We start from the raw sequence: 12086 nt of genomic DNA on the forward strand, positions 1-12086 counted from the left end.
ATAGCCTGTTCATCTTTGTCCTGGTTTCTGGCTTGTTCTCCCGGTTTGCCCCGCCTGAGGCTGGGCCTGGGAACTGGAGGAGTGGTCCCAGGGTGTTCACTCCTTTGATTCCGGAACTTCCTTCTAGTCTCTCAGAAGTGTTTGTGGCATATAGTTGCCATTTTATGATAGAAAATGTACAGATTATATTTGTATATTCGTTTTATAGAATACCTTTAAATGTTTAGAGACACCCCAAAGGATCCCTATATAGGCAGTGGGCTCCAAACCTTTGTGCCACTGACCTCATCAGTAAAACTATCTGAGCATGCCCTGCAGCTTATTTATTTATAAACACACACACACTGCTCTACTGATATGTTATATACATTAAAAACCATAGCAAACATAGAAATTTACAAAGAATAATCTCTACTCAATAGAGTTTAGATTATGGGGCCAGGAAGGCTTAGGCGTAGCACCCAGGATGTGGCAGTTGGTAACGTTGGTGGGAAAATGGATGTAAAATAGGCATGGACGCATGATTTTAGGTCAAGGTTATTCATTTATTCATTCAATCTTTTTTTTTTTTTTTTGGCCATGCCGCACAGCACACGGGATCTTAGTTCCCTGACCAGGGATGGAACCCGTGGCCCCTGCAGTGGAAGCGTGGAGTCCTAACCACTGGACCTCCAGGGAATTCCCCATTCATTCATTCTTAAAACAGGCATTTTTGGTTAGGAGAAGAAAAGAGTGAATAATTAGATATGACGTTTACAAGAGCTCTTTTAAGTTCTGTTTTTGGGACCACTTGATCTAGAACGTCTTGTCAATTCCTGCAAGATTTCCCAGGACACTGATTTAAGCAAAACAAGAAAAGAAAGGAGGGGAAAAATCCCCATTAATGCAGATGCTGGCTCTAATGCCTGAGAATTTCTGAATCTGAAAAGCAAGTTTTGATAATTCCTGGTAATCATCATCTCACTGATCATGTGTCTTTTTTCTTTCCTTCTTTCTTTTAATAGATCTTTATTGGAGTATAATTGCTTCACAATACTTAGTTTCTGCTGTACAACAAAGTGAATCAGCCATATGCATACGTATATCCCCACATCCCCTCCCTCTTGCGTCTCCCTCCCACCCTCCCCATCCCACCCCTCTAGGTGGTCACAAAGCACCGAGCTGATCTCCCTGTGCTATGCGGCTGCTTCCCACTAGCTATCTATTTTACATCTGGTAGTGTACATATGTCCATGCCACTCTCTCACTTCGTCCCAGCTTCCCCTCCCCCCACCCCACGCCCTTTCTTCTATTTGTTTATTACCCTGTGTCTCCAAACGTGTGGAAGATGTACAGATTTATTTTCAGATATCTGAGATAGGAAGGACCAATGTTGGTGTGATTCAAACCCACATTTCAGGTGCTAGGGGGCTGATGGGTGGACACTGCCTGGAAAACATTTACCTGCCCCATCTGTTTTGCGAACACAATGAATAGCATCTTGCTGAACGAGGGCCTCAACGTGGAGGTGTTTATTTCTGGACCTATGAGTTACTTTAGCAGTTATTGTTAGTAGTTTATAAAGCCATATTTAAACTTGTACACTTGACTGTAAGATAGATTGGAATTGTGCACTATGTTGATTACTGTATATAAATGTGGAAATTCTGTATATCTGGTCTTAATGCTGTATGTATTTGATGTGTAAATGATAACTAATGGATATGAAATAGCTGGCTGTGAATGTCTTTATTCCAATTCACTTCTCTTTTGCAAATTTGAATGTTTAAACTTTACACCCATGGGGAAAATCTGAGATTTTTGCATCTAATATACTGTTAAGTGGTGGTCTCAGATGATTGGGAGAATATTTTAGTTGTAAGGCTCTTGTATAATTAGAACAGAGGTAATGAATTTTTTAGGCATTATGACTTTCTGATAGAATTTTAAATGAATGTTTTTTAAGTAGAAAAACAGGTCTCTGGATGATGTTGTCTTTACTCTCCTGCCTTTGTTTCATGTCCAGTGTTCCCGTTGGAGCCCTGTAAGGACTGATGTCCACTGGCAGAGAGAATAAAAATAGGTAGAGAGACTGGAACACGTGTGAACCTCTACTGTGGCATCTGGGCCTGATGATAGACCAATTTTCCTTCTATATAAATATGTCTCAATTAGTTTTCCCAACTGTTCAGTGAAGTAATTCTGATTCCCATTTTGCAGATGAGGAAAGAGGCTTGGGGAGGTAAATTAGGACAACGTGGCTGAGATGCTCAAGTTGTATGTATTGGGATCAGAGATTCACAGCGAGGTTTTAGAAACACAAATCTTATTACTGTTTCACACACACGTGCCTGGCAAGGAACCGTCAAGGATAGCTGGGCCTGTGGGCATTTCAGGATGGGTAGAGATATCCGGGATGTTTGAAATCTGATCTACAAATTTGACCAACTATTATTCAGATGTTAGTTTCTTACCATGTAGAGCAAATTACATTAAAATCCCCAAATCCCAAACTCCCCCAAATATGGGGATATCTATTAAGTAACAAATGAGAGAACCCCCTAATCCCACATTCTAGAGATAATGGTTTGGTTTTTATCCTTTTAGAACTCCTTTTTCTCTTGACCTATAAATCCTATAAATATATATTTATAGGACCTATAATATATATAGGTCATTTATAATATATAAATGACCTATAAATATAAATATTCAGCTCTGCTTGTTAATAACACAGATGCCGACTGGAAATGCTTTGGGGCAAATCTATTGTATATCTACTTCTAGAACACGTGTGAGGTCTTACACCTCAAGCTTGGTGTCTGTACCTTTACGGAAGCTTTATTCTCCTTGCTTTCGGGAGGAAGGGGGTTGTTTGCCCTTCCAACGCGCAGTGCTCTCAGAAGCGTTAAGAGAAATACTTTGTGAACAGTTGTACCGAATATTGCATGAAGCCATTTTTCACATTTTTGTCCTTCTTTCCTTTTAGGGCAGAGACAGCATGGTCGGCCTCCTGTTCTCTCAGGGGCTACCTGTGTTTTTTGTAGATGGTGCCACTGTCAGCACCCATTAAACGCTGCCCAGCTGGGCTGGTACTCATTAGCAACAGACTTTTAAACTCTGCCAAGGTTAAAGTAGCTTATCCTCCGGATGAAAGGGGACTTTGGAAAACAAAGAGGAAAGAGAACCAGATTCCTTCCTCACGGGAATGACTGCATTGCTGCCCTGTGTGGCTAAGAGGTACCTGGTCGGTTTCAGTGATGGTGTTCTTATTGTGAAGACATGGGGGTCATCTCCGGGTGAGGGACCATCAGGGCTGGAGTTTACCTCCCTGGGTGTTTGGCCTGGGGGAGCACACTGGGTAACTCGTGCTCCACACGTATCCAGGAAAACCCTGATTAAAACAGCATCCCAGGCAGCCTTGAAAGGGAGGAGACTTGAGGAAAGGTCTGAGTGTGGGAGACAGCAGCCCCGGGCCTCTTCCCAACCCTACTGTGTCCTCGGATTTATTGTGTGGAAGCCCGGCTGCTGCTTCTCCACCCTCACAAGGCTCCTCCAGCTTTAGCTGGTGCATTCCAAGGAAAATAGCAGAAATTTTATGGGCTGCTCAGGGGTGTCAATAGTCCCGATTCACCGGTGGCACAAAAATGGGAAGGGGGGTAAGTGGGGAGGAAGGACTTGGGGCCAGACTGTTTGGAAAGTCATCCCTTGGGCGGTAAGGAGGGTTTCTGAGCAGGGGACTAATGTGAGGAAAGAATATTTAAATAAGATTCACTAATGACAGCCTGGATGCAGGACCAGTCAGAGAAGAGGCTGCAGCAGAGCAGCTGGACCTGATCTCAGTGGCTCAGAAAGAAGTTATGGGTGGGAAATGAGGACAGGGAGGGGAAATGTGGGTGTGGGGAGAGCAGCCACCATGCACAAGGACACACTGAGAGCCCCGGATGTGGGGAGCCCCGGGGGAAGGCAACGCTGGGGGATTGGGTTCGTGCTGCTGCTGCTGCCAGATATGGGAAAGATGGAGGAGGGGGAACTGATTTGAGGGAAGAGCAGCGTTTGGTGTGAGCCACCTTGAATTTGAGGAACCAGTAGGAGATGCAGGACGGGAACTTGTGAAGGGGTAAAAGTGAAAACACAGCCCCCGAAGGGATGGCTGAAGCAAACGGGCTGGAGAGAGAATCAAAATTATTGGCACCTTGCATTTGCATAATATATATATCTTTGAGATACTGTTAGAGTCAGTAACACCCGGACCGCATCACTTACCATCTTCGTTTACAAAATGAGGATCTTACAGGTTGATCTTTAAGAGAGCTTCTGGCTCAAATCTCCTTTCATCCTTCCCTGAGGCTAAAAACCACTTCTCTGCCAACACTGATTCCACCTCCTGCTTTGCTGATTCTCGAGCGCTAGAGGAGTTTTTTTTACCAAATCAAATAGTAATAGCTAATTAATTAATATTGATAATGTTCATATCAACTCTAACAATATAATTATAATGTAATATATAATTATTATACCATATTAATAATAATAGCTAATTAATTAATTAGCACCATATTAATTCCTGTGTACCAAGCGCTGTGTTCTTAGCAGCCTACTTCTACTTACTCATTTGCTGTTTGCCACAACCCTGTGAGGTTCTGTCATTCATCATTATCCTCATCACCACACCTTCATCCTCGTCATCACCATCATCACCATCTCTAGTTTACAGATGAGGAAACCAAGGCAGAGAGAGGTTAAGGAACTTTCTCTAGTCTCTGCCAGGTGATCGGCAGAGCTGTGGTTTAAATGAAGAGAGTCTGAGTTTGAGTCCAGCTTTAACCTAAGTGTCCATCGACAGAGGAATGGATAAAGAAGATGTGGCACATATATGCAATGGAATATTACTCAGCCATAAAAAGAAACGAAATTGAGTTATTTGTAGTGAGGTGGATGCACCTAGAGTCTGTCATACAGAGTGAAGTAAGTCAGACAGAGAAAAACAAATACCGTATGCTAACACACATATATGGAATCTAAGAAAAAAAATGCTTCTGAAGAACCTAGGGGCAGGACAGGAATAAAGATGCAGACGTAGAGGATGGACTTGAGGACACGGGGAGGGGGAAGGGGAAGCTGGGACGAAGTGAGAGAGTGGCATGGACATATGTACACTACCAAATGTAAAATAGGTAGCTAGTGGGAAGCAGCCGCATAGCACAGGGAGATCAGCTTGGTGCTTTGTGTCCACCTAGAGGGGTGGGATAGGGAGGGTGGGAGGGAGACGCAAGAGGGAGGAGACATGGGGATATATGTATATGTATAGCTGATTCACTTTGTTATACAGTAGAAACTGACACAACACTGTAAAGCAATTATACTCCAATAAAGATGTTAAAAAAAAAATCCACACTACAAAAAAAAAAAAAAAAAAAAAAGAGCCCAGCTTTGGGGACTTCCCTGGTGGTCCAGTAGTTAAGACTTCGCCTTCCAATACAGGGGATGTGGGTTCGATCCCTGGTCGGGGAGCGAGGATCCCACATGCCTTGCAGCCAAAAAACAAAACATAAAACGGGAGCAATATTGTAACAAATTCAATGAAGACAAAAAAAGAAAGTGTAAGAAAAATAAAAAAAGAGCCCAGCTTTTACACTACCATCTACCACTAGCTCTACAGCACTGAGGAGGAAAAGGAGGCAGAGGTATGGAAACTGGGCTAAAATGGACACAAGTGCCTCTGTGGTGGCAGCGACAAGGTGTTGCTCAAGAGACACCATGCCAGTTGCTTGGAGGCAGGTGGTGTGGGCAGATTGGGTGTCTGTGCCGTATGTCTTAGCATCAGTGAAGTCAACCCCTTCTCCTTAAAAGCAGCCTCCCCAAGTCACTGGGCAGCTTTTCTCTGTGAACGGAGCCCAGGAAACTACTTAGACAGAGCCCCAAGGATTGAGCACTCGGGGAGCCCCACTGCCAAACGCCTGTGGTCGTAGCTTCCTTAAACATTTGTTTTACTTCTTTGTTGCTGTTGATGGGTATTTACTCCCCAGGCAGGGCTCTGTAGCTGGCTGTAGGATGTCTTATTTCAGGTGTTGGATAACTTTAAGGGTTTAAGGCCTGCAGCAGCTGGAGGCCTTCAGGGGAGAGGCACACGGCAGCTCTCCCCATAGCTCAGTGCGTGTAGTAAATGATCAGTAAAGGCTGGTTACAGGAACAGACAGGTTCTCAGGTAAAAGACAAATCAAACTGCAAAGAAGTATCCAAAGTTTGAGGTTTGACAAGACAGACTGTGCAAAGGCGGCCCGTAAATTACTCATAGAACGAACCGCAGGTGACTGAAATATGGAGTAGTGATTTCTGGAGGCTCAAGTGGTTTATGCAGTCCTCAGGATCCCTAGATGGAATTATAGCCCCATAATTCAAACAGCTCCTATTTCCTTGACACACAGATACCACGCATCTGAATCCCAAATCCTGCCCATGGTTGGCACTGTCGTCTTCTCCACCCCCTCACTCTTATGTTGCCCAATAAATTCTTTTGTTAGAGTCTCTGGTGTTAGGTACATTCACCTGCTCTTTGTCTTACATTGTTTCTATGTATTATAGGATATTTAACTTATTAATGAGACTGCATACATTAAAACTCTGTGTATAGCTTTATTTTGGGGTTTTGGAAGCTTATGCCGTTTAGCTCTCAGTGTTTGCATCCTATAGGAAGCAGAGCGAGGTGAGTGATGCATTCTTTGGATTTAGCTTGAACTCTGCACATAAAGATAGAGGGAGAAGTTCCTGGTAGGTAGGAGATGAGTCTTCTTCTTTTACGTTTTTCTCCTCCTGCTCTAACTTTTTCTTTACATTAGGAATTTGAATTCATAGTAATATGCCATTGTTCTTAGCACTATTTCCTATACTGTCTCTTGAATATGTAACTAGTACCTTAAAAGCAGACATGTCAGGTACAATTATAAACTATTATTATTATTATTATTATTATTTTTTTTTTTTTGCGGTACACGGGGCTCTCACTGTTGTGGCCTCTCCCGTTGCGGAGCACAGGCTCCGGACGCGCAGGCTCAGCGGCCATCGCTCACGGGCCCAGCCGCTCCGCGGCACGTCGGATCCTCCCGGACCGGGGCACGAACCCGTGTCCCCTGCATCGGCAGGCAGACTCTCAACCACTGCGCCACCAGGGAAGCCCCTAAATTATTATTATTTTTAATAACTGCCCCTGCAAAGCCACTCCACGGTGCTAGTATTTCCCCTAATGTTGGATGAAATTTTAGGCAAGTCTCATTGTTTCTCTGTTCACTGTTAGACAATTGAAAGCTGGGGATCCCTCCAGTCCCTCAAAACAGTTGCAGTTCTATTATTAATATGTATAGTCAAGGGCAATAATACAAATTCTGAATTGCATTTAACGCTGAAGCTACTCCTCTGCTTAGCCTGAGTGTCCATCAGAAGAGGGGCATGGTCCTTTTTTTTTTTTTTTAAATAGTTGCTATTTTACACAGGGTCACCTGGGAAAGTCTTTTTATTTTATTTATTTATTTATTTTTGGCTGCATTGGGTCTTCGTTGCTGCATGTGGGCTTTCTCTAGTTGCGGCGAGTGGGGGCTACTCTTCGTTGCGGTGCACGGACTCTAGGCACGGGGGCTTTGCGGGCTTAGTAGTTGTGGCTCGCGGGCTCTAGAGCGCAGGCTCAGTAGTTGTGGCGCAGGGGCTTAGTTGCTCCGCGGCATGTGGGATCTTCCCGGACCAGGGCGTGAACCCGTGTCCCCTGCATTGGCCGGCGGATTCTTAACCACTGTACCACCAGGGAAGTCCGGGCATGGTTCTTTTATCTTCTTTATTCTATCAACTTCTCCCTCTCTCTTCCTTTCCCACCCCGTACATGCATTGGCCAGCTGCAGCTTCCGACCCTTCTAGGGATAGACCAGAGAAAGGCAGAGGAGTTTAGAGAGTTTAGAGGTCTAACTCGGCTGCCGCCAAAATGGTTGTAGATATTTGCAGGTGTTTAAAGGTGACTCTCTTGTGGGCACTTTCATGGGCCCTTTGAAGGCCTCCCTAGTATCAGGAAATCTTTCACCTGGATGTTCCCATGATACAGGCAAATGCCTCTCCTCTGCTGAGCCCTTATGACTCTGCCGTTGCCCCACGGCTGGGGTTGGAATTCTAGCACTCTTCCAGAAGGCCTCGTAAGCAAAGTCTCTCTTAGATGGTTCCATCATCTCTGTCTCTCTCTGTGCTAAAATGTAGACCTCTCCACCAAAATGTTGAGCTCTCCACCAAGCCCCACTCACAAAGCCTGAGGTAACTGGAAACTTCCCCTACCCCCTTGCCCCCCTCTGCTTATGTGTCTAAGACCCCACTGCAGAGTGGGATTAGTTGATGCCTACTGTCTCGGGGCCTCAGTGGAAGGTGAGGGTGCAGTCCTGTAAAATGTAGCATGTACGTGTGAATGAGAACCAGATAATTATTTTATTTTATTTTATTTTTGCGGTATGCAGGCTTCTCACTGTTGTGGACTCTCCCGTCGCGGAGCACAGGCTCCAGACGCGCAGGCTCAGTGGCCATGGCTCACGGGCCCAGCCGCTCCGCGGCATGTGGGATCTTCCCAGACCGGGGTACGAACCCGTGTCCCCTGCATCGGCAGGTGGACTCTCAACCACTGCGCCACCAGGGAAGCCCCAGATAATTATTTTTAGGTGAGTTTAATGGTCATGAGTCTGTGAATGTCCTCCACTGATGTCCTCACCTAAATGGGCGGCATTCTGGCGTCTCTTCTCAGGCTGGTTACGGGAGGCTCTTATCACAAGGACTCAGGGAAGTTATAATGATTTGTGTTTTTATTATGCCTGTGTATAAGATTAGGGTTAATAATCTGTGTATAAGATTAGGGTTAATCTAAGACTTGTCAAAAATAGTAGAAATCCATGCTTTTAAAGTCTGGGTGACAGCAGGTCACCAGGAACAAAAACCCACATGAAGTGCTGAATTTGTTAAAAAAAAAAAAAAAGTTAAAACTTTTTGACATCTTAAAATTATAAATGATGAATTATAATAACAAGATGAGTGGAAAAGATTATAAGTGCAGATGAGTTCCTAGTAAGTGAAGCCAGCATGGGCAAGAGATATCACTGGTGACCGTGGGGAAGATGTGGACTCGAGCTTCTTCTGGATGAATGAGTAGGATTCAGGCAAAAAACAGTGGAATGGGTGTTCCATTGGACTGTGGGTCTTCCAGAGTAGCACTCTATTTTATGACCCTTTCATTTTCACATCTAGCACAGAGCTGGGCACAAAATGTGTGACCATATATGTTTGTTCATAATGAACTGTGCATATGTTGGAAATAGAGAGCAGCAGGTTGACAGTGGAAAGGTCTTGTTTTAAGTAAGTGGCAAATGAGTCTGTAGTAGATCTGTGCAAGGCCATAGAGCCTGGCAGGTACCAAGAGGAGGACTTTGGACTTTGCGTGGGATGCAGTGAGGACTTTCCGGTGGAAGATTCGTAAGATGATGCAGGAGGATTAATCCAGCAGTAGCGTGCATTAGAAGGAAAGAGCAGAGCATCCTGTATATTTGTTCCTTCCTTTCTGTTCACATTGCTGCTCTCAACTTGAGTCCTTCTTGCTTCTTGTCAGAACTTCTTGCTCAGACACCTTTGGTGGCTCTTCCCCTTCTACAGAGTAGTCTCATCTCTTTAGCCTGCTTGTCAAGGACTTCCTGTACAGAGTTCCCCCACTATCAGAAAGTATGAAAACTTACATGAGCTGAAATGTTATAAAACAAAGAAGCAATTACCTTAGACCTCATCTTGCCAATGGCTGCAAAAAATAAAATGAGATAAAGCCCAGATGCTCAAAGACACAGTTCAAAGTTATGGCAGCTTGATGCTGTGATGCCAAGTGTAGTTCCCAGGGAGCAACTTGGGGAAACCACCCCCCCCCCGCCACCCGCCTCTGTAACAGCTCACTGCAAAACAATCACTGGACGCTATTTTCTCTTTTCTCCTTTTTTTTTTTTTTGTAAAAGTGAAAATCCTTTTTGGATTTCTTTTGTTTAGTGGAGATAAGTAGGTCTTTCTTAAAAGTGAAGTCGCACAAAACAAACTTTCAAAAAAGGGAGGATTCCTATATTTTGGTCCTAATGATTTCATTTTCCTACTCTTCAATGTGAACGCCGTCTTTTACCCAGAGAGCTGATTGACTCAAAATTGTGTCAAACTCGTGGCCACTTTCATGCCTTGGCTCATGGGATTTCCATCCTGTCTGCTCATCTGTGCCCTGAAACCCGTGTATTATGGCCATGTCAAACTCATCCTTCTCTGCAAGTCTTCCTGCTTTGAGAAGTGGCCCTTTCTTCTTAATTTCTGAAGCAATCCTTGTTCGTCTGTTCACTGATCACCTAGCATATGCTTACATGCTCTCCTAGTCACCTCTTGCTGTATACCATGTCCCACTTTCTAGATTATAAACTTCCAGAAATGACACCTGAGTTCTCGTGTTTTGTAAAATTTCCATTGAGGCTTCGTGTTGTCCAAAGTGGGGACAGTGGAAATACAGGGGAAGAGATAGAAGCGTGAATGATTTCAAAGGAAGAATTCACAGAATTTTGTGATTACTGCCTTATCTAAATCCTTCTTGGGGACTTATTTTTATTTGTATGCTGTTCAGACTCTTGAGATAATAGGCTCCATATACATCCACACTCCTGTGTAAAGAAATTCTTCCTTTTATTTGTCCTAAATTGCCCTTTATACTGATGATCCTATTTAAAGCATAAGGTCTATATGCCTTTTAAAGGTTAGGGCACTGTTTAGCCAGACGCCCAAATATTTATATACTGAGACCTACAGGAGTGTTGTCTGATTAATACCTGTCTTCTTGGGAAAGCTGTGAATAATGTCAACATGAACTACATTATTCCTGCTCAAAATTCATCCATTTAGTTTAACTTGCATGTAACTGACACCTGAAAGTCAGGAGCTGTTTGCTGAGCGCATTTGCAATACTGTTGTAGCTCATTCATAACAAATGGTGATGAAGTACCTTCAGCATATGAAATGGGAGCCTCAGCATAAATTGGAAATTTAGGGGCTCCTGGAAACCTTTAATATGTAATGAATGTAAAGGGAAAATGCAATGGGTCTCAGAGAAATCCTTGTTTTGGGAAAAAAAGACGCCTTTAGTAATAAAATTGAATTGGGTATTAAGACGATGGTATTAACCACATGCTTCATGTTAATGCCAGTGGAAATTTATCAAGACAGCTGAACAATAAAGAAGGTGGAGATGGGGGTGTTAAATAGAGCTAGGAAGGGCTGGGGAAGGCAGAACCTCTCCGTCTTTTCATCCTTCTCTTTCCTCTTTTTTGATTTCTTCTTTTCTCTCCTGTTACATGGTTCTGTTTATGCTTTTTCTTCCCTCTTGAAAGCTTTTACTTTCCTCGGTCCTTCATCAGCTGCACCTCTTTCCTCTAACTGCAGGTTCCTTTCTCCCCTCCCACTTCTTTCCTAATCTCTGTGAATCCGCCCTCCCTCCACTTCAGATGATCTGTTCCCCCTCTGTTGTAAATTATGGAGGCTTGCAATGAGAGGGACCTTGAGACCATGTAGTTTAGTTTTCTCTTCTTACAGATGAGCCTGAAAAGCCCAAGAGAAATTAACTTGCTTGCTCAAGTCACCTAGATAGTGAGTGACAGGATCTACACAAGCGGTACCACATCTCAGTATTGAAAGGGACTGGAATGTCATCTATGCCATTCTTCCATCCGATGCAGAAGCACTTTCTAAACTGTGTGGAAATATTTAGCTTGTTTGTGAATATTTCCAGCAGGACTGAGAGCCCATCCCTAGGTAGATTGACCCTTGACTTCTCTATAAGAATCTGGTGGCTTGACTGAGGTAATAGGCCTTGGAGTTATCCAGCTTGGTACGAGTGAGGGGAGAATAAGGAGAGGTTTAGATTTAGTTTCCAGAAGCTTCATGATGGAGAGTGGGGTGTTCTGATCTCCCATTTTCATCACCCTGTGTTTCCACCATTCTCCCATTGGCTGCCTGCTTAGATGTAGGCCCTAGAAGAACTCAGACAGTCCTTAGGAATAATCAGACCCAAAGCTTCGTTTGAT

General features: G+C 43.9%; 1 long non-coding RNA gene across 1 annotated transcript in view; it reads left to right on the plus strand.

Moving 5' to 3' along the window:
- Positions 1 to 3119: 3119 nt before the first annotated feature.
- LOC132530527 (uncharacterized) overlaps positions 3120 to 12086 on the plus strand; it is a 31250-nt gene continuing 22283 nt past the window's right edge. The window contains exon 1 of the long non-coding RNA XR_009543806.1: positions 3120 to 3219. This is a non-coding gene — a long non-coding RNA (uncharacterized LOC132530527). The remainder of the gene's footprint in view (positions 3220 to 12086) is intronic.

The sequence above is a fragment of the Lagenorhynchus albirostris genome, chromosome 12 (assembly GCF_949774975.1).
Source record: "Lagenorhynchus albirostris chromosome 12, mLagAlb1.1, whole genome shotgun sequence".
NCBI classification, from domain to species: domain Eukaryota; kingdom Metazoa; phylum Chordata; class Mammalia; order Artiodactyla; family Delphinidae; genus Lagenorhynchus; species Lagenorhynchus albirostris.